A 23,976-nucleotide genomic window follows, 5' to 3' on the forward strand; every position below is an offset into this window, starting at 1 on the left:
ATCAACCAAACTTTTTGGGTTGGTTTCTCTTTTATAGTCTGCAGGCATTAAATGAAAGAAGTCAGTGTTCCAGCAGAGGGAGACAACGTTTCAGAAAAGGCATTGTAGCAAACCAAAAAAGAAATTTTAAGCGCAGCAGAGTAACCAGCTCACATACCTGTTAGCTCAGGTGAGTTTAAAAGGCTGCTGTTGATAACAAGGGCATTTGCTAAATAGATGGTGTGTGTGCAACAATATACTGAAAGGTCAATTATATTGTGCAGCTTATCTCACCACCTGTAGTTATTTAGGTGAAAGCTCCAAAATGCTTGCCTAATATGTCTGTTTATCCAAAAGGAAGTATAGATGGAGAGCTAGATAGATAGCATTGCATTACATTACATTACATGGCAATGCAATGCACAGTTGCTGAAGTTGAACCAAAATGAGCTTGTCATCTGGCTTCTGCAACTTTTAACATGAAAAATCCAATGAGGAGAAGAAAAGCAAAGCCAAAGAGTCCATCCCAAAATCCGACAAACAAGCAAAATGAACAAAAAGCATTGAATTCAATTCTTTCTGATTTTAGAAACTGCATTAAAGAAGGGGTGCACCGGTCCTGGAGATACTGCAATACCAGGTCAATGCGTGGAGTGGACAGAGCAAGTTCTTTTTCCATCTCCCTGTTCTAAAAGTCCATTTAATATATGGTCCCCAGATAGGGGACGTATCAGATATTAAACTGATAAGAACAGATACTACACTTGATCTTAGCCAAAAGGCCGAGAAGCGATAACCAGAATTGGTTTCCGACTACGGTGCCACCCAAGGATTCTGAAAAGTCCATTTGTGGAGATGGCCACCTGGACTCCCGTTAAGAAGACATGCTGTCAACCTCTAGATCCCTCACATGCCTGCACTTTTCGGCTTGCTGCTGCTGCAATCCACGCGTTTTAGATCTGCATAACTCCACCTCTTTTAGCACAGTACCCTCAACCCCCGGCTGTTCCCACCCGCCTCAACACCGTTGGAAGGGAGGAGAACCAATTAAGGCGGGGGGGGGGGGGGGGTGGAACGAGCAGCTGTCTACCCTTAGCAGGAGGGTTGCTGATTAATTACCTCTCCTGCTGCTGCTGCTGCTGGCTGTCCAGCAGCAGACTGAAGGTGGCTGCTGCTGTGCGCAGGTATATAAAGGCTCAGAGCCTATTATGACACGCGCAGCCAGCGTTCCATTGCCACATTCCGTCTACTGCAGGCGGGATACCTGGATGGCTGAATGTCACTGAGAAGCTCACAGAGACCGCCATAAGCAACAGTTTAAAAGAATGCCACAGACTAATCAACCAAACTTTTTGGGTTGGTTTCTCTTTTATAGTCTGCAGGCATTAAATGAAAGAAGTCAGTGTTCCAGCAGAGGGAGACAACGTTTCAGAAAAGGCATTGTAGCAAACCAAAAAAGAAATTTTAAGCGCAGCAGAGTAATCAGTTCACATACCTGTTAGCTCAGGTGAGTTTAAAAGGCTGCTGTTGATAACAAGGGCATTTGCTAAATAGATGGTGTGTGTGCAACAATATACTGAAAGGTCAATTATATTGTGCAGCTTATCTCACCACCTGTAGTTATTTAGGTGAAAGCTCCAAAATGCTTGCCTAATATGTCTGTTTATCCAAAAGGAAGTATAGAGGGAGAGCTAGATAGATAGCATTGCATTACATTACATTACATGGCAATGCAATGCACAGTTGCTGAAGTTGAACCAAAATGAGCTTGTCATCTGTCTTCTGCAACTTTTAACATGAAAAATCCAATGAGGAGAAGAAAAGCAAAGCCAAAGAGTCCATCCCAAAATCCGACAAACAAGCAAAATGAACAAAAAGCATTGAATTCAATTCTTTCTGATTTTAGAAACTGCATTAAAGAAGGGGTGCACCGGTCCTGGAGATACTGCAATACCAGGTCAATGCGTGGAGTGGACAGAGCAAGCTCTTTTTCCATCTCCCTGTTCTAAAAATCCATTTAATATATGGTCCCCAGATAGGGGACGTATCAGATATTAAACTGATAAGAACAGATACTACACTTGATCTTAGCCAAAAGGCCGAGAAGCGATAACCAGAATTGGTTTCCGACTACGGTGCCACCCAAGGATTCTGAAAAGTCCATTTGTGGAGATGGCCACCTGGACTCCCGTTAAGAAGACATGCTGTCAACCTCTAGATCCCTCACATGCCTGCACTTTTCGGCTTGCTGCTGCTGCAATCCACGCGTTTTAGATCTGCATAACTCCACCTCTTTTAGCACAGTACCCTCAACCCCCGGCTGTTCCCACCCGCCTCAACACCGTTGGAAGGGAGGAGAACCAATTAAGGCGGGGGGGGGGTGGAACGAGCAGCTGTCTACCCTTAGCAGGAGGGTTGCTGATTAATTACCTCTCCTGCTGCTGCTGCTGCTGGCTGTCCAGCAGCAGACTGAAGGTGGCTGCTGCTGTGCGCAGGTATATAAAGGCTCAGAGCCTATTATGACACGCGCAGCCAGCGTTCCATTGCCACATTCCGTCTACTGCAGGCGGGATACCTGGATGGCTGAATGTCACTGAGAAGCTCACAGAGACCGCCATAAGCAACAGTTTAAAAGAATGCCACAGACTAATCAACCAAACTTTTTGGGTTGGTTTCTCTTTTATAGTCTGCAGGCATTAAATGAAAGAAGTCAGTGTTCCAGCAGAGGGAGACAACGTTTCAGAAAAGGCATTGTAGCAAACCAAAAAAGAAATTTTAAGCGCAGCAGAGTAACCAGCTCACATACCTGTTAGCTTAGGTGAGTTTAAAAGGCTGCTGTTGATAACAAGGGCATTTGCTAAATAGATGGTGTGTGTGCAACAATATACTGAAAGGTCAATTATATTGTGCAGCTTATCTCACCACCTGTAGTTATTTAGGTGAAAGCTCCAAAATGCTTGCCTAATATGTCTGTTTATCCAAAAGGAAGTATAGAGGGAGAGCTAGATAGATAGCATTGCATTACATTACATTACATGGCAATGCAATGCACAGTTGCTGAAGTTGAACCAAAATGAGCTTGTCATCTGGCTTCTGCAACTTTTAACATGAAAAATCCAATGAGGAGAAGAAAAGCAAAGCCAAAGAGTCCATCCCAAAATCCGACAAACAAGCAAAATGAACAAAAAGCATTGAATTCAATTCTTTCTGATTTTAGAAACTGCATTAAAGAAGGGGTGCACCGGTCCTGGAGATACTGCAATACCAGGTCAATGCGTGGAGTGGACAGAGCAAGCTATTTTTCCATCTCCCTGTTCTAAAAATCCATTTAATATATGGTCCCCAGATAGGTGACGTATCAGATATTAAACTGATAAGAACAGATACTACACTTGATCTTAGCCAAAAGGCCGAGAAGCGATAACCAGAATTGGTTTCCGACTACGGTGCCACCCAAGGATTCTGAAAAGTCCATTTGTGGAGATGGCCACCTGGACTCCCGTTAAGAAGACATGCTGTCAACCTCTAGATCCCTCACATGCCTGCACTTTTCGGCTTGCTGCTGCTGCAATCCACGCGTTTTAGATCTGCATAACTCCACCTCTTTTAGCACAGTACCCTCAACCCCCGGCTGTTCCCACCCGCCTCAACACCGTTGGAAGGGAGGAGAACCAATTAAGGCGGGGGGGGGGTGGAACGAGCAGCTGTCTACCCTTAGCAGGAGGGTTGCTGATTAATTACCTCTCCTGCTGCTGCTGCTGCTGGCTGTCCAGCAGCAGACTGAAGGTGGCTGCTGCTGTGCGCAGGTATATAAAGGCTCAGAGCCTATTATGACACGCGCAGCCAGCGTTCCATTGCCACATTCCGTCTACTGCAGGCGGGATACCTGGATGGCTGAATGTCACTGAGAAGCTCACAGAGACCGCCATAAGCAACAGTTTAAAAGAATGCCACAGACTAATCAACCAAACTTTTTGGGTTGGTTTCTCTTTTATAGTCTGCAGGCATTAAATGAAAGAAGTCAGTGTTCCAGCAGAGGGAGACAACGTTTCAGAAAAGGCATTGTAGCAAACCAAAAAAGAAATTTTAAGCGCAGCAGAGTAACCAGCTCACATACCTGTTAGCTCAGGTGAGTTTAAAAGGCTGCTGTTGATAACAAGGGCATTTGCTAAATAGATGGTGTGTGTGCAACAATATACTGAAAGGTCAATTATATTGTGCAGCTTATCTCACCACCTGTAGTTATTTAGGTGAAAGCTCCAAAATGCTTGCCTAATATGTCTGTTTATCCAAAAGGAAGTATAGAGGGAGAGCTAGATAGATAGCATTGCATTACATTACATTACATGGCAATGCAATGCACAGTTGCTGAAGTTGAACCAAAATGAGCTTGTCATCTGGCTTCTGCAACTTTTAACATGAAAAATCCAATGAGGAGAAGAAAAGCAAAGCCAAAGAGTCCATCCCAAAATCCGACAAACAAGCAAAATGAACAAAAAGCATTGAATTCAATTCTTTCTGATTTTAGAAACTGCATTAAAGAAGGGGTGCACCGGTCCTGGAGATACTGCAATACCAGGTCAATGCGTGGAGTGGACAGAGCAAGCTCTTTTTCCATCTCCCTGTTCTAAAAATCCATTTAATATATGGTCCCCAGATAGGGGACGTATCAGATATTAAACTGATAAGAACAGATACTACACTTGATCTTAGCCAAAAGGCCGAGAAGCGATAACCAGAATTGGTTTCCGACTACGGTGCCACCCAAGGATTCTGAAAAGTCCATTTGTGGAGATGGCCACCTGGACTCCCGTTAAGAAGACATGCTGTCAACCTCTAGATCCCTCACATGCCTGCACTTTTCGGCTTGCTGCTGCTGCAATCCACGCGTTTTAGATCTGCATAACTCCACCTCTTTTAGCACAGTACCCTCAACCCCCGGCTGTTCCCACCCGCCTCAACACCGTTGGAAGGGAGGAGAACCAATTAAGGCGGGGGGGGGGGGGTGGAACGAGCAGCTGTCTACCCTTAGCAGGAGGGTTGCTGATTAATTACCTCTCCTGCTGCTGCTGCTGCTGGCTGTCCAGCAGCAGACTGAAGGTGGCTGCTGCTGTGCGCAGGTATATAAAGGCTCAGAGCCTATTATGACACGCGCAGCCAGCGTTCCATTGCCACATTCCGTCTACTGCAGGCGGGATACCTGGATGGCTGAATGTCACTGAGAAGCTCACAGAGACCGCCATAAGCAACAGTTTAAAAGAATGCCACAGACTAATCAACCAAACTTTTTGGGTTGGTTTCTCTTTTATAGTCTGCAGGCATTAAATGAAAGAAGTCAGTGTTCCAGCAGAGGGAGACAACGTTTCAGAAAAGGCATTGTAGCAAACCAAAAAAGAAATTTTAAGCGCAGCAGAGTAACCAGCTCACATACCTGTTAGCTTAGGTGAGTTTAAAAGGCTGCTGTTGATAACAAGGGCATTTGCTAAATAGATGGTGTGTGTGCAACAATATACTGAAAGGTCAATTATATTGTGCAGCTTATCTCACCACCTGTAGTTATTTAGGTGAAAGCTCCAAAATGCTTGCCTAATATGTCTGTTTATCCAAAAGGAAGTATAGAGGGAGAGCTAGATAGATAGCATTGCATTACATTACATTACATGGCAATGCAATGCACAGTTGCTGAAGTTGAACCAAAATGAGCTTGTCATCTGGCTTCTGCAACTTTTAACATGAAAAATCCAATGAGGAGAAGAAAAGCAAAGCCAAAGAGTCCATCCCAAAATCCGACAAACAAGCAAAATGAACAAAAAGCATTGAATTCAATTCTTTCTGATTTTAGAAACTGCATTAAAGAAGGGGTGCACCGGTCCTGGAGATACTGCAATACCAGGTCAATGCGTGGAGTGGACAGAGCAAGCTCTTTTTCCATCTCCCTGTTCTAAAAATCCATTTAATATATGGTCCCCAGATAGGGGACGTATCAGATATTAAACTGATAAGAACAGATTTTTTGATTGAATATATCTTTTATTAGCACAAAAAATAAGTTAACAGACAGTGTACAGTGCCGCAGCCCAGTACACACAGAATTCTACATCATATTTACATAGCATGAGGATACGACGCACTAACTAGACACATCACACCCCTATGCTACACAAAACACTCAATCTGAAAGAAAAAGCATGTCAATCAATACAGTACGACGAACCGTGATAAGGGATGGGGATTGGGAAAAAGGGGATGGGGAGGGGAAAATCACAGGCCCGAAGCTTTATTGAAAGACAAGACACATAAGGGGAGAGGGGGAGGAGGGGTTTAGTCCTCGTCCTCGTCCTCCGGACCGTCCATGATGGAATAGTCTCTGAGCAGGCTGTGGATCAGCCTGCGGCAGTCCTGGATGGACATCCTCTCCCTCCTCAAGATGAGCCGGTTCCTGGCGACCCAAACGAACAGATACTACACTTGATCTTAGCCAAAAGGCCGAGAAGCGATAACCAGAATTGGTTTCCGACTACGGTGCCACCCAAGGATTCTGAAAAGTCCATTTGTGGAGATGGCCACCTGGACTCCCGTTAAGAAGACATGCTGTCAACCTCTAGATCCCTCACATGCCTGCACTTTTCGGCTTGCTGCTGCTGCAATCCACGCGTTTTAGATCTGCATAACTCCACCTCTTTTAGCACAGTACCCTCAACCCCCGGCTGTTCCCACCCGCCTCAACACCGTTGGAAGGGAGGAGAACCAATTAAGGCGGGGGGGGGGGGGTGGAACGAGCAGCTGTCTACCCTTAGCAGGAGGGTTGCTGATTAATTACCTCTCCTGCTGCTGCTGCTGCTGGCTGTCCAGCAGCAGACTGAAGGTGGCTGCTGCTGTGCGCAGGTATATAAAGGCTCAGAGCCTATTATGACACGCGCAGCCAGCGTTCCATTGCCACATTCCGTCTACTGCAGGCCTGGATGGCTGAATGTCACTGAGAAGCTCACAGAGACCGCCATAAGCAACAGTTTAAAAGAATGCCACAGACTAATCAACCAAACTTTTTGGGTTGGTTTCTCTTTTATAGTCTGCAGGCATTAAATGAAAGAAGTCAGTGTTCCAGCAGAGGGAGACAACGTTTCAGAAAAGGCATTGTAGCAAACCAAAAAAGAAATTTTAAGTGCAGCAGAGTAACCAGCTCACATACCTGTTAGCTCAGGTGAGTTTAAAAGGCTGCTGTTGATAACAAGGGCATTTGCTAAATAGATGGTGTGTGTGCAACAATATACTGAAAGGTCAATTATATTGTGCAGCTTATCTCACCACCTGTAGTTATTTAGGTGAAAGCTCCAAAATGCTTGCCTAATATGTCTGTTTATCCAAAAGGAAGTATAGAGGGAGAGCTAGATAGATAGCATTGCATTACATTACATTACATGGCAATGCAATGCACAGTTGCTGAAGTTGAACCAAAATGAGCTTGTCATCTGGCTTCTGCAACTTTTAACATGAAAAATCCAATGAGGAGAAGAAAAGCAAAGCCAAAGAGTCCATCCCAAAATCCGACAAACAAGCAAAATGAACAAAAAGCATTGAATTCAATTCTTTCTGATTTTAGAAACTGCATTAAAGAAGGGGTGCACCGGTCCTGGAGATACTGCAATACCAGGTCAATGCGTGGAGTGGACAGAGCAAGCTCTTTTTCCATCTCCCTGTTCTAAAAATCCATTTAATATATGGTCCCCAGATAGGGGACGTATCAGATATTAAACTGATAAGAACAGATACTACACTTGATCTTAGCCAAAAGGCCGAGAAGCGATAACCAGAATTGGTTTCCGACTACGGTGCCACCCAAGGATTCTGAAAAGTCCATTTGTGGAGATGGCCACCTGGACTCCCGTTAAGAAGACATGCTGTCAACCTCTAGATCCCTCACATGCCTGCACTTTTCGGCTTGCTGCTGCTGCAATCCACGCGTTTTAGATCTACATAACTCCACCTCTTTTAGCACAGTACCCTCAACCCCCGGCTGTTCCCACCCGCCTCAACACCGTTGGAAGGGAGGAGAACCAATTAAGGCGGGGGGGGGGTGGAACGAGCAGCTGTCTACCCTTAGCAGGAGGGTTGCTGATTAATTACCTCTCCTGCTGCTGCTGCTGCTGGCTGTCCAGCAGCAGACTGAAGGTGGCTGCTGCTGTGCGCAGGTATATAAAGGCTCAGAGCCTATTATGACACGCGCAGCCAGCGTTCCATTGCCACATTCCGTCTACTGCAGGCCTGGATGGCTGAATGTCACTGAGAAGCTCACAGAGACCGCCATAAGCAACAGTTTAAAAGAATGCCACAGACTAATCAACCAAACTTTTTGGGTTGGTTTCTCTTTTATAGTCTGCAGGCATTAAATGAAAGAAGTCAGTGTTCCAGCAGAGGGAGACAACGTTTCAGAAAAGGCATTGTAGCAAACCAAAAAAGAAATTTTAAGCACAGCAGAGTAACCAGCTCACATACCTGTTAGCTCAGGTGAGTTTAAAAGGCTGCTGTTGATAACAAGGGCATTTGCTAAATAGATGGTGTGTGTGCAACAATATACTGAAAGGTCAATTATATTGTGCAGCTTATCTCACCACCTGTAGTTATTTAGGTGAAAGCTCCAAAATGCTTGCCTAATATGTCTGTTTATCCAAAAGGAAGTATAGAGGGAGAGCTAGATAGATAGCATTGCATTACATTACATTACATGGCAATGCAATGCACAGTTGCTGAAGTTGAACCAAAATGAGCTTGTCATCTGGCTTCTGCAACTTTTAACATGAAAAATCCAATGAGGAGAAGAAAAGCAAAGCCAAAGAGTCCATCCCAAAATCCGACAAACAAGCAAAATGAACAAAAAGCATTGAATTCAATTCTTTCTGATTTTAGAAACTGCATTAAAGAAGGGGTGCACCGGTCCTGGAGATACTGCAATACCAGGTCAATGCGTGGAGTGGACAGAGCAAGCTCTTTTTCCATCTCCCTGTTCTAAAAATCCATTTAATATATGGTCCCCAGATAGGGGACGTATCAGATATTAAACTGATAAGAACAGATACTACACTTGATCTTAGCCAAAAGGCCGAGAAGCGATAACCAGAATTGGTTTCCGACTACGGTGCCACCCAAGGATTCTGAAAAGTCCATTTGTGGAGATGGCCACCTGGACTCCCGTTAAGAAGACATGCTGTCAACCTCTAGATCCCTCACATGCCTGCACTTTTCGGCTTGCTGCTGCTGCAATCCACGCGTTTTAGATCTGCATAACTCCACCTCTTTTAGCACAGTACCCTCAACCCCCGGCTGTTCCCACCCGCCTCAACACCGTTGGAAGGGAGGAGAACCAATTAAGGCGGGGGGGGGGTGGAACGAGCAGCTGTCTACCCTTAGCAGGAGGGTTGCTGATTAATTACCTCTCCTGCTGCTGCTGCTGCTGGCTGTCCAGCAGCAGACTGAAGGTGGCTGCTGCTGTGCGCAGGTATATAAAGGCTCAGAGCCTATTATGACACGCGCAGCCAGCGTTCCATTGCCACATTCCGTCTACTGCAGGCGGGATACCTGGATGGCTGAATGTCACTGAGAAGCTCACAGAGACCGCCATAAGCAACAGTTTAAAAGAATGCCACAGACTAATCAACCAAACTTTTTGGGTTGGTTTCTCTTTTATAGTCTGCAGGCATTAAATGAAAGAAGTCAGTGTTCCAGCAGAGGGAGACAACGTTTCAGAAAAGGCATTGTAGCAAACCAAAAAAGAAATTTTAAGTGCAGCAGAGTAACCAGCTCACATACCTGTTAGCTCAGGTGAGTTTAAAAGGCTGCTGTTGATAACAAGGGCATTTGCTAAATAGATGGTGTGTGTGCAACAATATACTGAAAGGTCAATTATATTGTGCAGCTTATCTCACCACCTGTAGTTATTTAGGTGAAAGCTCCAAAATGCTTGCCTAATATGTCTGTTTATCCAAAAGGAAGTATAGAGGGAGAGCTTGATAGATAGCATTGCATTACATTACATTACATGGCAATGCAATGCACAGTTGCTGAAGTTGAACCAAAATGAGCTTGTCATCTGGCTTCTGCAACTTTTAACATGAAAAATCCAATGAGGAGAAGAAAAGCAAAGCCAAAGAGTCCATCCCAAAATCCGACAAACAAGCAAAATGAACAAAAAGCATTGAATTCAATTCTTTCTGATTTTAGAAACTGCATTAAAGAAGGGGTGCACCGGTCCTGGAGATACTGCAATACCAGGTCAATGCGTGGAGTGGACAGAGCAAGCTCTTTTTCCATCTCCCTGTTCTAAAAATCCATTTAATATATGGTCCCCAGATAGGGGACGTATCAGATATTAAACTGATAAGAACAGATACTACACTTGATCTTAGCCAAAAGGCCGAGAAGCGATAACCAGAATTGGTTTCCGACTACGGTGCCACCCAAGGATTCTGAAAAGTCCATTTGTGGAGATGGCCACCTGGACTCCCGTTAAGAAGACATGCTGTCAACCTCTAGATCCCTCACATGCCTGCACTTTTCGGCTTGCTGCTGCTGCAATCCACGCGTTTTAGATCTGCATAACTCCACCTCTTTTAGCACAGTACCCTCAACCCCCGGCTGTTCCCACCCGCCTCAACACCGTTGGAAGGGAGGAGAACCAATTAAGGCGGGGGGGGGGTGGAACGAGCAGCTGTCTACCCTTAGCAGGAGGGTTGCTGATTAATTACCTCTCCTGCTGCTGCTGCTGCTGGCTGTCCAGCAGCAGACTGAAGGTGGCTGCTGCTGTGCGCAGGTATATAAAGGCTCAGAGCCTATTATGACACGCGCAGCCAGCGTTCCATTGCCACATTCCGTCTACTGCAGGCGGGATACCTGGATGGCTGAATGTCACTGAGAAGCTCACAGAGACCGCCATAAGCAACAGTTTAAAAGAATGCCACAGACTAATCAACCAAACTTTTTGGGTTGGTTTCTCTTTTATAGTCTGCAGGCATTAAATGAAAGAAGTCAGTGTTCCAGCAGAGGGAGACAACGTTTCAGAAAAGGCATTGTAGCAAACCAAAAAAGAAATTTTAAGCGCAGCAGAGTAACCAGCTCACATACCTGTTAGCTCAGGTGAGTTTAAAAGGCTGCTGTTGATAACAAGGGCATTTGCTAAATAGATGGTGTGTGTGCCACAATATACTGAAAGGTCAATTATATTGTGCAGCTTATCTCACCACCTGTAGTTATTTAGGTGAAAGCTCCAAAATGCTTGCCTAATATGTCTGTTTATCCAAAAGGAAGTATAGAGGGAGAGCTAGATAGATAGCATTGCATTACATTACATTACATGGCAATGCAATGCACAGTTGCTGAAGTTGAACCAAAATGAGCTTGTCATCTGGCTTCTGCAACTTTTAACATGAAAAATCCAATGAGGAGAAGAAAAGCAAAGCCAAAGAGTCCATCCCAAAATCCGACAAACAAGCAAAATGAACAAAAAGCATTGAATTCAATTCTTTCTGATTTTAGAAACTGCATTAAAGAAGGGGTGCACCGGTCCTGGAGATACTGCAATACCAGGTCAATGCGTGGAGTGGACAGAGCAAGCTCTTTTTCCATCTCCCTGTTCTAAAAATCCATTTAATATATGGTCCCCAGATAGGGGACGTATCAGATATTAAACTGATAAGAACAGATACTACACTTGATCTTAGCCAAAAGGCCGAGAAGCGATAACCAGAATTGGTTTCCGACTACGGTGCCACCCAAGGATTCTGAAAAGTCCATTTGTGGAGATGGCCACCTGGACTCCCGTTAAGAAGACATGCTGTCAACCTCTAGATCCCTCACATGCCTGCACTTTTCGGCTTGCTGCTGCTGCAATCCACGCGTTTTAGATCTGCATAACTCCACCTCTTTTAGCACAGTACCCTCAACCCCCGGCTGTTCCCACCCGCCTCAACACCGTTGGAAGGGAGGAGAACCAATTAAGGCGGGGGGGGGGGGGGGTGGAACGAGCAGCTGTCTACCCTTAGCAGGAGGGTTGCTGATTAATTACCTCTCCTGCTGCTGCTGCTGCTGGCTGTCCAGCAGCAGACTGAAGGTGGCTGCTGCTGTGCGCAGGTATATAAAGGCTCAGAGCCTATTATGACACGCGCAGCCAGCGTTCCATTGCCACATTCCGTCTACTGCAGGCCTGGATGGCTGAATGTCACTGAGAAGCTCACAGAGACCGCCATAAGCAACAGTTTAAAAGAATGCCACAGACTAATCAACCAAACTTTTTGGGTTGGTTTCTCTTTTATAGTCTGCAGGCATTAAATGAAAGAAGTCAGTGTTCCAGCAGAGGGAGACAACGTTTCAGAAAAGGCATTGTAGCAAACCAAAAAAGAAATTTTAAGCACAGCAGAGTAACCAGCTCACATACCTGTTAGCTCAGGTGAGTTTAAAAGGCTGCTGTTGATAACAAGGGCATTTGCTAAATAGATGGTGTGTGTGCAACAATATACTGAAAGGTCAATTATATTGTGCAGCTTATCTCACCACCTGTAGTTATTTAGGTGAAAGCTCCAAAATGCTTGCCTAATATGTCTGTTTATCCAAAAGGAAGTATAGAGGGAGAGCTAGATAGATAGCATTGCATTACATTACATTACATGGCAATGCAATGCACAGTTGCTGAAGTTGAACCAAAATGAGCTTGTCATCTGGCTTCTGCAACTTTTAACATGAAAAATCCAATGAGGAGAAGAAAAGCAAAGCCAAAGAGTCCATCCCAAAATCCGACAAACAAGCAAAATGAACAAAAAGCATTGAATTCAATTCTTTCTGATTTTAGAAACTGCATTAAAGAAGGGGTGCACCGGTCCTGGAGATACTGCAATACCAGGTCAATGCGTGGAGTGGACAGAGCAAGCTCTTTTTCCATCTCCCTGTTCTAAAAATCCATTTAATATATGGTCCCCAGATAGGGGACGTATCAGATATTAAACTGATAAGAACAGATACTACACTTGATCTTAGCCAAAAGGCCGAGAAGCGATAACCAGAATTGGTTTCCGACTACGGTGCCACCCAAGGATTCTGAAAAGTCCATTTGTGGAGATGGCCACCTGGACTCCCGTTAAGAAGACATGCTGTCAACCTCTAGATCCCTCACATGCCTGCACTTTTCGGCTTGCTGCTGCTGCAATCCACGCGTTTTAGATCTGCATAACTCCACCTCTTTTAGCACAGTACCCTCAACCCCCGGCTGTTCCCACCCGCCTCAACACCGTTGGAAGGGAGGAGAACCAATTAAGGCGGGGGGGTGGAACGAGCAGCTGTCTACCCTTAGCAGGAGGGTTGCTGATTAATTACCTCTCCTGCTGCTGCTGCTGCTGGCTGTCCAGCAGCAGACTGAAGGTGGCTGCTGCTGTGCGCAGGTATATAAAGGCTCAGAGCCTATTATGACACGCGCAGCCAGCGTTCCATTGCCACATTCCGTCTACTGCAGGCGGGATACCTGGATGGCTGAATGTCACTGAGAAGCTCACAGAGACCGCCATAAGCAACAGTTTAAAAGAATGCCACAGACTAATCAACCAAACTTTTTGGGTTGGTTTCTCTTTTATAGTCTGCAGGCATTAAATGAAAGAAGTCAGTGTTCCAGCAGAGGGAGACAACGTTTCAGAAAAGGCATTGTAGCAAACCAAAAAAGAAATTTTAAGCGCAGCAGAGTAACCAGCTCACATACCTGTTAGCTCAGGTGAGTTTAAAAGGCTGCTGTTGATAACAAGGGCATTTGCTAAATAGATGGTGTGTGTGCAACAATATACTGAAAGGTCAATGATATTGTGCAGCTTATCTCACCACCTGTAGTTATTTAGGTGAAAGCTCCAAAATGCTTGCCTAATATGTCTGTTTATCCAAAAGGAAGTATAGAGGGAGAGCTAGATAGATAGCATTGCATTACATTACATTACATGGCAATGCAATGCACAGTTGCTGAAGTTGAACCAAAATGAGCTTGTCATCTGGCTTCTGCAACTTTTAGCATGAAAAATCCAATGAGGAGAAGAAAAGCAAAGCCAAAGAGTCCATCCCAAAATCCGACAAACAAGCAAAATGAACAAAAAGCATTGAATTCAATTCTTTCTGATTTTAGAAACTGCATTAAAGAAGGGGTGCACCGGTCCTGGAGATACTGCAATACCAGGTCAATGCATGGAGTGGACAGAGCAAGCTCTTTTTCCATCTCCCTGTTCTAAAAATCCATTTAATATATGGTCCCCAGATAGGGGACGTATCAGATATTAAACTGATAAGAACAGATACTACACTTGATCTTAGCCAAAAGGCCGAGAAGCGATAACCAGAATTGGTTTCCGACTACGGTGCCACCCAAGGATTCTGAAAAGTCCATTTGTGGAGATGGCCACCTGGACTCCCGTTAAGAAGACATGCTGTCAACCTCTAGATCCCTCACATGCCTGCACTTTTCGGCTTGCTGCTGCTGCAATCCACGCGTTTTAGATCTGCATAACTCCACCTCTTTTAGCACAGTACCCTCAACCCCCGGCTGTTCCCACCCGCCTCAACACCGTTGGAAGGGAGGAGAACCAATTAAGGCGGGGGGGGGGGTGGAACGAGCAGCTGTCTACCCTTAGCAGGAGGGTTGCTGATTAATTACCTCTCCTGCTGCTGCTGCTGCTGGCTGTCCAGCAGCAGACTGAAGGTGGCTGCTGCTGTGCGCAGGTATATAAAGGCTCAGAGCCTATTATGACACGCGCAGCCAGCGTTCCATTGCCACATTCCGTCTACTGCAGGCGGGATACCTGGATGGCTGAATGTCACTGAGAAGCTCACAGAGACCGCCATAAGCAACAGTTTAAAAGAATGCCACAGACTAATCAACCAAACTTTTTGGGTTGGTTTCTCTTTTATAGTCTGCAGGCATTAAATGAAAGAAGTCAGTGTTCCAGCAGAGGGAGACAACGTTTCAGAAAAGGCATTGTAGCAAACCAAAAAAGAAATTTTAAGCGCAGCAGAGTAACCAGCTCACATACCTGTTAGCTCAGGTGAGTTTAAAAGGCTGCTGTTGATAACAAGGGCATTTGCTAAATAGATGGTGTGTGTGCAACAATATACTGAAAGGTCAATTATATTGTGCAGCTTATCTCACCACCTGTAGTTATTTAGGTGAAAGCTCCAAAATGCTTGCCTAATATGTCTGTTTATCCAAAAGGAAGTATAGAGGGAGAGCTAGATAGATAGCATTGCATTACATTACATTACATGGCAATGCAATGCACAGTTGCTGAAGTTGAACCAAAATGAGCTTGTCATCTGGCTTCTGCAACTTTTAACATGAAAAATCCAATGAGGAGAAGAAAAGCAAAGCCAAAGAGTCCATCCCAAAATCCGACAAACAAGCAAAATGAACAAAAAGCATTGAATTCAATTCTTTCTGATTTTAGAAACTGCATTAAAGAAGGGGTGCACCGGTCCTGTAGATACTGCAATACCAGGTCAATGCGTGGAGTGGACAGAGCAAGCTCTTTTTCCATCTCCCTGTTCTAAAAATCCATTTAATATATGGTCCCCAGATAGGGGACGTATCAGATATTAAACTGATAAGAACAGATACTACACTTGATCTTAGCCAAAAGGCCGAGAAGCGATAACCAGAATTGGTTTCCGACTACGGTGCCACCCAAGGATTCTGAAAAGTCCATTTGTGGAGATGGCCACCTGGACTCCCGTTAAGAAGACATGCTGTCAACCTCTAGATCCCTCACATGCCTGCACTTTTCGGCTTGCTGCTGCTGCAATCCACGCGTTTTAGATCTGCATAACTCCACCTCTTTTAGCACAGTACCCTCAACCCCCGGCTGTTCCCACCCGCCTCAACACCGTTGGAAGGGAGGAGAACCAATTAAGGCGGGGGGGGGGTGGAACGAGCAGCTGTCTACCCTTAGCAGGAGGGTTGCTGATTAATTACCTCTCCTGCTGCTGCTGCTGCTGGCTGTCCAGCAGCAGACTGAAGGTGGCTGCTGCTGTGCGCAGGTATATAAAGGCTCAGAGCCTATTATGACACGCGCAGCCAGCGTTCCATTGCCACATTCCGTCTACTGCAGGCGGGATACCTGGATGGCTGAATGTCACTGAGAAGCTCACAGAGACCGCCATAAGCAACAGTTTAAAAGAATGCCACAGACTAATCAACCAAACTTTTTGGGTTGGTTTCTCTTTTATAGTCTGCAGGCATTAAATGAAAGAAGTCAGTGTTCCAGCAGAGGGAGACAACGTTTCAGAAAAGGCATTGTAGCAAACCAAAAAAGAAATTTTAAGCGCAGCAGAGTAACCAGCTCACATACCTGTTAGCTCAGGTGAGTTTAAAAGGCTGCTGTTGATAACAAGGGCATTTGCTAAATAGATGGTGTGTGTGCAACAATATACTGAAAGGTCAATTATATTGTGCAGCTTATCTCACCACCTGTAGTTATTTAGGTGAAAGCTCCAAAATGCTTGCCTAATATGTCTGTTTATCCAAAAGGAAGTATAGAGGGAGAGCTAGATAGATAGCATTGCATTACATTACATTACATGGCAATGCAATGCACAGTTGCTGAAGTTGAACCAAAATGAGCTTGTCATCTGGCTTCTGCAACTTTTAACATGAAAAATCCAATGAGGAGAAGAAAAGCAAAGCCAAAGAGTCCATCCCAAAATCCGACAAACAAGCAAAATGAACAAAAAGCATTGAATTCAATTCTTTCTGATTTTAGAAACTGCATTAAAGAAGGGGTGCACCGGTCCTGGAGATACTGCAATACCAGGTCAATGCGTGGAGTGGACAGAGCAAGCTCTTTTTCCATCTCCCTGTTCTAAAAATCCATTTAATATATGGTCCCCAGATAGGGGACGTATCAGATATTAAACTGATAAGAACAGATACTACACTTGATCTTAGCCAAAAGGCCGAGAAGCGATAACCAGAATTGGTTTCCGACTACGGTGCCACCCAAGGATTCTGAAAAGTCCATTTGTGGAGATGGCCACCTGGACTCCCGTTAAGAAGACATGCTGTCAACCTCTAGATCCCTCACATGCCTGCACTTTTCGGCTTGCTGCTGCTGCAATCCACGCGTTTTAGATCTGCATAACTCCACCTCTTTTAGCACAGTACCCTCAACCCCCGGCTGTTCCCACCCGCCTCAACACCGTTGGAAGGGAGGAGAACCAATTAAGGCGGGGGGGGGGTGGAACGAGCAGCTGTCTACCCTTAGCAGGAGGGTTGCTGATTAATTACCTCTCCTGCTGCTGCTGCTGGCTGTCCAGCAGCAGACTGAAGGTGGCTGCTGCTGTGCGCAGGTATATAAAGGCTCAGAGCCTATTATGACACGCGCAGCCAGCGTTCCATTGCCACATTCCGTCTACTGCAGGCGGGATACCTGGATGGCTGAATGTCACTGAGAAGCTCACAGAGACCGCCATAAGCAACAGTTTAAAAGAATGCCACAGACTAATCAACCAAACTTTTTGGGTTGGTTTCTCTTTTATAGTCTGCAGGCATTAAATGAAAGAAGTCAGTGTTCCAGCAGAGGGAGACAACGTTTCAGAAAAGGCATTGTAGCAAACCAAAAAAGAAATTTTAAGCGCAGCAGAGTAACCAGCTCACATACCTGTTAGCTCAGGTGAGTTTAAAAGGCTGCTGTTGATAACAAGGGCATTTGCTAAATAGATGGTGTGTGTGCAACAATATACTGAAAGGTCAATGATATTGTGCAGCTTATCTCACCACCTGTAGTTATTTAGGTGAAAGCTCCAAAATGCTTGCCTAATATGTCTGTTTATCCAAAAGGAAGTATAGAGGGAGAGCTAGATAGATAGCATTGCATTACATTACATTACATGGCAATGCAATGCACAGTTGCTGAAGTTGAACCAAAATGAGCTTGTCATCTGGCTTCTGCAACTTTTAACATGAAAAATCCAATGAGGAGAAGAAAAGCAAAGCCAAAGAGTCCATCCCAAAATCCGACAAACAAGCAAAATGAACAAAAAGCATTGAATTCAATTCTTTCTGATTTTAGAAACTGCATTAAAGAAGGGGTGCACCGGTCCTGGAGATACTGCAATACCAGGTCAATGCGTGGAGTGGACAGAGCAAGCTCTTTTTCCATCTCCCTGTTCTAAAAATCCATTTAATATATGGTCCCCAGATAGGGGACGTATCAGATATTAAACTGATAAGAACAGATACTACACTTGATCTTAGCCAAAAGGCCGAGAAGCGATAACCAGAATTGGTTTCCGACTACGGTGCCACCCAAGGATTCTGAAAAGTCCATTTGTGGAGATGGCCACCTGGACTCCCGTTAAGAAGACATGCTGTCAACCTCTAGATCCCTCACATGCCTGCACTTTTCGGCTTGCTGCTGCTGCAATCCACGCGTTTTAGATCTGCATAACTCCACCTCTTTTAGCACAGTACCCTCAACCCCCGGCTGTTCCCACCCGCCTCAGCACCGTTGGAAGGGAGGAGAACCAATTAAGGCGGGGGGGGGTGGAACGAGCAGCTGTCTACGCTTAGCAGGAGGGTTGCTGATTAATTACCTCTCCTGCTGCTGCTGCTGCTGGCTGTCCAGCAGCAGACTGAAGGTGGCTGCTGCTGTGCGCAGGTATATAAAGGCTCAGAGCCTATTATGACACGCGCAGCCAGCGTTCCATTGCCACATTCCGTCTACTGCAGGCGGGATACCTGGATGGCTGAATGTCACTGAGAATCTCACAGAGACCGCCATAAGCAACAGTTTAAAAGAATGCCACAGACTAATCAACCAAACTTTTTGGGTTGGTTTCTCTTTTATAGTCTGCAGGCATTAAATGAAAGAAGTCAGTGTTCCAGCAGAGGGAGACAACGTTTCAGAAAAGGCATTGTAGCAAACCAAAAAAGAAATTTTAAGCGCAGCAGAGTAACCAGCTCACATACCTGTTAGCTCAGGTGAGTTTAAAAGGCTGCTGTTGATAACAAGGGCATTTGCTAAATAGATGGTGTGTGTGCAACAATATACTGAAAGGTCAATTATATTGTGCAGCTTATCTCACCACCTGTAGTTATTTAGGTGAAAGCTCCAAAATGCTTGCCTAATATGTCTGTTTATCCAAAAGGAAGTATAGAGGGAGAGCTAGATAGATAGCATTGCATTACATTACATTACATGGCAATGCAATGCACAGTTGCTGAAGTTGAACCAAAATGAGCTTGTCATCTGGCTTCTGCAACTTTTAACATGAAAAATCCAATGAGGAGAAGAAAAGCAAAGCCAAAGAGTCCATCCCAAAATCCGACAAACAAGCAAAATGAACAAAAAGCATTGAATTCAATTCTTTCTGATTTTAGAAACTGCATTAAAGAAGGGGTGCACCGGTCCTGGAGATACTGCAATACCAGGTCAATGCGTGGAGTGGACAGAGCAAGCTCTTTTTCCATCTCCCTGTTCTAAAAATCCATTTAATATATGGTCCCCAGATAGGGGATGTATCAGATATTAAACTGATAAGAACAGATACTACACTTGATCTTAGCCAAAAGGCCGAGAAGCGATAACCAGAATTGGTTTCCGACTACGGTGCCACCCAAGGATTCTGAAAAGTCCATTTGTGGAGATGGCCACCTGGACTCCCGTTAAGAAGACATGCTGTCAACCTCTAGATCCCTCACATGCCTGCACTTTTCGGCTTGCTGCTGCTGCAATCCACGCGTTTTAGATCTGCATAACTCCACCTCTTTTAGCACAGTACCCTCAACCCCCGGCTGTTCCCACCCGCCTCAACACCGTTGGAAGGGAGGAGAACCAATTAAGGCGGGGGGGGGGTGGAACGAGCAGCTGTCTACGCTTAGCAGGAGGGTTGCTGATTAATTACCTCTCCTGCTGCTGCTGCTGCTGGCTGTCCAGCAGCAGACTGAAGGTGGCTGCTGCTGTGCGCAGGTATATAAAGGCTCAGAGCCTATTATGACACGCGCAGCCAGCGTTCCATTGCCACATTCCGTCTACTGCAGGCGGGATACCTGGATGGCTGAATGTCACTGAGAAGCTCACAGAGACCGCCATAAGCAACAGTTTAAAAGAATGCCACAGACTAATCAACCAAACTTTTTGGGTTGGTTTCTCTTTTATAGTCTGCAGGCATTAAATGAAAGAAGTCAGTGTTCCAGCAGAGGGAGACAACGTTTCAGAAAAGGCATTGTAGCAAACCAAAAAAGAAATTTTAAGCGCAGCAGAGTAACCAGCTCACATACCTGTTAGCTCAGGTGAGTTTAAAAGGCTGCTGTTGATAACAAGGGCATTTGCTAAATAGATGGTGTGTGTGCAACAATATACTGAAAGGTCAATTATATTGTGCAGCTTATCTCACCACCTGTAGTTATTTAGGTGAAAGCTCCAAAATGCTTGCCTAATATGTCTGTTTATCCAAAAGGAAGTATAGAGGGAGAGCTAGATAGATAGCATTGCATTACATTACATTACATGGCAATGCAATGCACAGTTGCTGAAGTTGAACCAAAATGAGCTTGTCATCTGGCTTCTGCAACTTTTAACATGAAAAATCCAATGAGGAGAAGAAAAGCAAAGCCAAAGAGTCCATCCCAAAATCCGACAAACAAGCAAAATGAACAAAAAGCATTGAATTCAATTCTTTCTGATTTTAGAAACTGCATTAAAGAAGGGGTGCACCGGTCCTGGAGATACTGCAATACCAGGTCAATGCGTGGAGTGGACAGAGCAAGCTCTTTTTCCATCTCCCTGTTCTAAAAATCCATTTAATATATGGTCCCCAGATAGGGGACGTATCAGATATTAAACTGATAAGAACAGATACTACACTTGATCTTAGCCAAAAGGCCGAGAAGCGATAACCAAGATTGGTTTCCGACTACGGTGCCACCCAAGGATTCTGAAAAGTCCATTTGTGGAGATGGCCACCTGGACTCCCGTTAAGAAGACATGCTGTCAACCTCTAGATCCCTCACATGCCTGCACTTTTCGGCTTGCTGCTGCTGCAATCCACGCGTTTTAGATCTGCATAACTCCACCTCTTTTAGCACAGTACCCTCAACCCCCGGCTGTTCCCACCCGCCTCAACACCGTTGGAAGGGAGGAGAACCAATTAAGGCGGGGGGGGGGGTGGAACGAGCAGCTGTCTACCCTTAGCAGGAGGGTTGCTGATTAATTACCTCTCCTGCTGCTGCTGCTGCTGGCTGTCCAGCAGCAGACTGAAGGTGGCTGCTGCTGTGCGCAGGTATATAAAGGCTCAGAGCCTATTATGACACGCGCAGCCAGCGTTCCATTGCCACATTCCGTCTACTGCAGGCGGGATACCTGGATGGCTGAATGTCACTGAGAAGCTCACAGAGACCGCCATAAGCAACAGTTTAAAAGAATGCCACAGACTAATCAACCAAACTTTTTGGGTTGGTTTCTCTTTTATAGTCTGCAGGCATTAAATGAAAGAAGTCAGTGTTCCAGCAGAGGGAGACAACGTTTCAGAAAAGGCATTGTAGCAAACCAAAAAAGAAATTTTAAGCGCAGCAGAGTAACCAGCTCACATACCTGTTAGCTCAGGTGAGTTTAAAAGGCTGCTGTTGATAACAAGGGCATTTGCTAAATAGATGGTGTGTGTGCAACAATATACTGAAAGGTCAAATATATTGTGCAGCTTATCTCACCACCTGTAGGTATTTAGGTGAAAGCTCCAAAATGCTTGCCTAATATGTCTGTTTATCCAAAAGGAAGTATAGAGGGAGAGCTAGATAGATAGCATTGCATTACATTACATTACATGGCAATGCAATGCACAGTTGCTGAAGTTGAACCAAAATGAGCTTGTCATCTGGCTTCTGCAACTTTTAACATGAAAAATCCAATGAGGAGAAGAAAAGCAAAGCCAAAGAGTCCATCCCAAAATCCGACAAACAAGCAAAATGAACAAAAAGCATTGAATTCAATTCTTTCTGATTTTAGAAACTGCATTAAAGAAGGGGTGCACTGGTCCTGGAGATACTGCAATACCAGGTCAATGCGTGGAGTGGACAGAGCAAGCTCTTTTTCCATCTCCCTGTTCTAAAAATCCATTTAATATATGGTCCCCAGATAGGGGACGTATCAGATATTAAACTGATAAGAACAGATACTACACTTGATCTTAGCCAAAAGGCCGAGAAGCGATAACCAGAATTGGTTTCCGACTACGGTGCCACCCAAGGATTCTGAAAAGTCCATTTGTGGAGATGGCCACCTGGACTCCCGTTAAGAAGACATGCTGTCAACCTCTAGATCCCTCACATGCCTGCACTTTTCGGCTTGCTGCTGCTGCAATCCACGCGTTTTAGATCTGCATAACTCCACCTCTTTTAGCACAGTACCCTCAACCCCCGGCTGTTCCCACCCGCCTCAACACCGTTGGAAGGGAGGAGAACCAATTAAGGCGGGGGGGGGGGGGTGGAACGAGCAGCTGTCTACCCTTAGCAGGAGGGTTGCTGATTAATTACCTCTCCTGCTGCTGCTGCTGCTGGCTGTCCAGCAGCAGACTGAAGGTGGCTGCTGCTGTGCGCAGGTATATAAAGGCTCAGAGGCTATTATGACACGCGCAGCCAGCGTTCCATTGCCACATTCCGTCTACTGCAGGCGGGATACCTGGATGGCTGAATGTCACTGAGAAGCTCACAGAGACCGCCATAAGCAACAGTTTAAAAGAATGCCACAGACTAATCAACCAAACTTTTTGGGTTGGTTTCTCTTTTATAGTCTGCAGGCATTAAATGAAAGAAGTCAGTGTTCCAGCAGAGGGAGACAACGTTTCAGAAAAGGCATTGTAGCAAACCAAAAAAGAAATTTTAAGCGCAGCAGAGTAACCAGCTCACATACCTGTTAGCACAGGTGAGTTTAAAAGGCTGCTGTTGATAACAAGGGCATTTGCTAAATAGATGGTGTGTGTGCAACAATATACTGAAAGGTCAATTATATTGTGCAGCTTATCTCACCACCTGTAGTTATTTAGGTGAAAGCTCCAAAATGCTTGCCTAATATGTCTGTTTATCCAAAAGGAAGTATAGAGGGAGAGCTAGATAGATAGCATTGCATTACATTACATTACATGGCAATGCAATGCACAGTTGCTGAAGTTGAACCAAAATGAGCTTGTCATCTGGCTTCTGCAACTTTTAACATGAAAAATCCAATGAGGAGAAGAAAAGCAAAGCCAAAGAGTCCATCCCAAAATCCGACAAACAAGCAAAATGAACAAAAAGCATTGAATTCAATTCTTTCTGATTTTAGAAACTGCATTAAAGAAGGGGTGCACCGGTCCTGGAGATACTGCAATACCAGGTCAATGCATGGAGTGGACAGAGCAAGCTCTTTTTCCATCTCCCTGTTCTAAAAATCCATTTAATATATGGTCCCCAGATAGGGGACGTATCAGATATTAAACTGATAAGAACAGATACTACACTTGATCTTAGCCAAAAGGCCGAGAAGCGATAACCAGAATTGGTTTCCGACTACGGTGCCACCCAAGGATTCTGAAAAGTCCATTTGTGGAGATGGCCACCTGGACTCCCGTTAAGAAGACATGCTGTCAACCTCTAGATCCCTCACATGCCTGCACTTTTCGGCTTGCTGCTGCTGCAATCCACGCGTTTTAGATCTGCATAACTCCACCTCTTTTAGCACAGTACCCTCAACCCCCGGCTGTTCCCACCCGCCTCAACACCGTTGGAAGGGAGGAGAACCAATTAAGGCGGGGGGGGGGTGGAACGAGCAGCTGTCTACCCTTAGCAGGAGGGTTGCTGATTAATTACCTCTCCTGCTGCTGCTGCTGCTGGCTGTCCAGCAGCAGACTGAAGGTGGCTGCTGCTGTGCGCAGGTATATAAAGGCTCAGAGCCTATTATGACACGCGCAGCCAGCGTTCCATTGCCACATTCCGTCTACTGCAGGCGGGATACCTGGATG

At 45.2% G+C, this 23,976-nt stretch overlaps 18 non-coding genes and 1 pseudogene across 18 annotated transcripts; all 19 read right to left on the reverse strand.

The window, feature by feature from the left end:
* Positions 1-582: 582 nt before the first annotated feature.
* On the reverse strand, positions 583-773 carry LOC141210452 (U2 spliceosomal RNA). Its single transcript, XR_012280620.1, has one exon. It is a non-coding gene; the product is annotated as a U2 spliceosomal RNA (small nuclear RNA).
* Positions 774-1,899: 1,126 nt separating this feature from the next.
* Positions 1,900-2,090, reverse strand: LOC141209516 (U2 spliceosomal RNA). Its single transcript, XR_012279710.1, has one exon. It is a non-coding gene; the product is annotated as a U2 spliceosomal RNA (small nuclear RNA).
* A 1,120-nt stretch (positions 2,091-3,210) lies between these two features.
* On the reverse strand, positions 3,211-3,401 carry LOC141210471 (U2 spliceosomal RNA). The gene has a single exon (XR_012280639.1). It is a non-coding gene; the product is annotated as a U2 spliceosomal RNA (small nuclear RNA).
* A 1,120-nt stretch (positions 3,402-4,521) lies between these two features.
* On the reverse strand, positions 4,522-4,712 carry LOC141209517 (U2 spliceosomal RNA). The gene has a single exon (XR_012279711.1). It is a non-coding gene; the product is annotated as a U2 spliceosomal RNA (small nuclear RNA).
* A 1,123-nt stretch (positions 4,713-5,835) lies between these two features.
* LOC141210555 (U2 spliceosomal RNA) lies at positions 5,836-6,028 on the reverse strand. The gene has a single exon (XR_012280713.1). It is a non-coding gene; the product is annotated as a U2 spliceosomal RNA (small nuclear RNA).
* A 306-nt stretch (positions 6,029-6,334) lies between these two features.
* LOC141210747 (U2 spliceosomal RNA) lies at positions 6,335-6,477 on the reverse strand (annotated as a pseudogene).
* Positions 6,478-7,593: 1,116 nt separating this feature from the next.
* On the reverse strand, positions 7,594-7,784 carry LOC141209518 (U2 spliceosomal RNA). Its single transcript, XR_012279712.1, has one exon. It is a non-coding gene; the product is annotated as a U2 spliceosomal RNA (small nuclear RNA).
* Positions 7,785-8,897: 1,113 nt separating this feature from the next.
* Positions 8,898-9,088, reverse strand: LOC141209519 (U2 spliceosomal RNA). The gene has a single exon (XR_012279713.1). It is a non-coding gene; the product is annotated as a U2 spliceosomal RNA (small nuclear RNA).
* Positions 9,089-10,208: 1,120 nt separating this feature from the next.
* LOC141209520 (U2 spliceosomal RNA) lies at positions 10,209-10,399 on the reverse strand. Its single transcript, XR_012279714.1, has one exon. It is a non-coding gene; the product is annotated as a U2 spliceosomal RNA (small nuclear RNA).
* Positions 10,400-11,519: 1,120 nt separating this feature from the next.
* Positions 11,520-11,710, reverse strand: LOC141209521 (U2 spliceosomal RNA). Its single transcript, XR_012279715.1, has one exon. It is a non-coding gene; the product is annotated as a U2 spliceosomal RNA (small nuclear RNA).
* A 1,118-nt stretch (positions 11,711-12,828) lies between these two features.
* On the reverse strand, positions 12,829-13,019 carry LOC141209522 (U2 spliceosomal RNA). Its single transcript, XR_012279716.1, has one exon. It is a non-coding gene; the product is annotated as a U2 spliceosomal RNA (small nuclear RNA).
* Positions 13,020-14,136: 1,117 nt separating this feature from the next.
* LOC141209879 (U2 spliceosomal RNA) lies at positions 14,137-14,327 on the reverse strand. Its single transcript, XR_012280067.1, has one exon. It is a non-coding gene; the product is annotated as a U2 spliceosomal RNA (small nuclear RNA).
* Positions 14,328-15,448: 1,121 nt separating this feature from the next.
* Positions 15,449-15,639, reverse strand: LOC141210293 (U2 spliceosomal RNA). Its single transcript, XR_012280466.1, has one exon. It is a non-coding gene; the product is annotated as a U2 spliceosomal RNA (small nuclear RNA).
* Positions 15,640-16,759: 1,120 nt separating this feature from the next.
* On the reverse strand, positions 16,760-16,950 carry LOC141209525 (U2 spliceosomal RNA). The gene has a single exon (XR_012279718.1). It is a non-coding gene; the product is annotated as a U2 spliceosomal RNA (small nuclear RNA).
* A 1,117-nt stretch (positions 16,951-18,067) lies between these two features.
* On the reverse strand, positions 18,068-18,258 carry LOC141209526 (U2 spliceosomal RNA). Its single transcript, XR_012279719.1, has one exon. It is a non-coding gene; the product is annotated as a U2 spliceosomal RNA (small nuclear RNA).
* A 1,119-nt stretch (positions 18,259-19,377) lies between these two features.
* Positions 19,378-19,568, reverse strand: LOC141210110 (U2 spliceosomal RNA). The gene has a single exon (XR_012280288.1). It is a non-coding gene; the product is annotated as a U2 spliceosomal RNA (small nuclear RNA).
* A 1,120-nt stretch (positions 19,569-20,688) lies between these two features.
* On the reverse strand, positions 20,689-20,879 carry LOC141209527 (U2 spliceosomal RNA). Its single transcript, XR_012279720.1, has one exon. It is a non-coding gene; the product is annotated as a U2 spliceosomal RNA (small nuclear RNA).
* A 1,121-nt stretch (positions 20,880-22,000) lies between these two features.
* Positions 22,001-22,191, reverse strand: LOC141208875 (U2 spliceosomal RNA). Its single transcript, XR_012279087.1, has one exon. It is a non-coding gene; the product is annotated as a U2 spliceosomal RNA (small nuclear RNA).
* Positions 22,192-23,314: 1,123 nt separating this feature from the next.
* Positions 23,315-23,505, reverse strand: LOC141209880 (U2 spliceosomal RNA). Its single transcript, XR_012280068.1, has one exon. It is a non-coding gene; the product is annotated as a U2 spliceosomal RNA (small nuclear RNA).
* Between the last annotated feature and the right edge of the window lie 471 nt (positions 23,506-23,976).

The sequence above is a fragment of the Phyllobates terribilis genome, unplaced genomic scaffold (genome assembly GCF_046119375.1).
Source record: "Phyllobates terribilis strain yellow unplaced genomic scaffold, ASM4611937v1 Scaffold_169__1_contigs__length_4117513, whole genome shotgun sequence".
Classification (NCBI taxonomy): Eukaryota; Metazoa; Chordata; class Amphibia; order Anura; family Dendrobatidae; genus Phyllobates; species Phyllobates terribilis.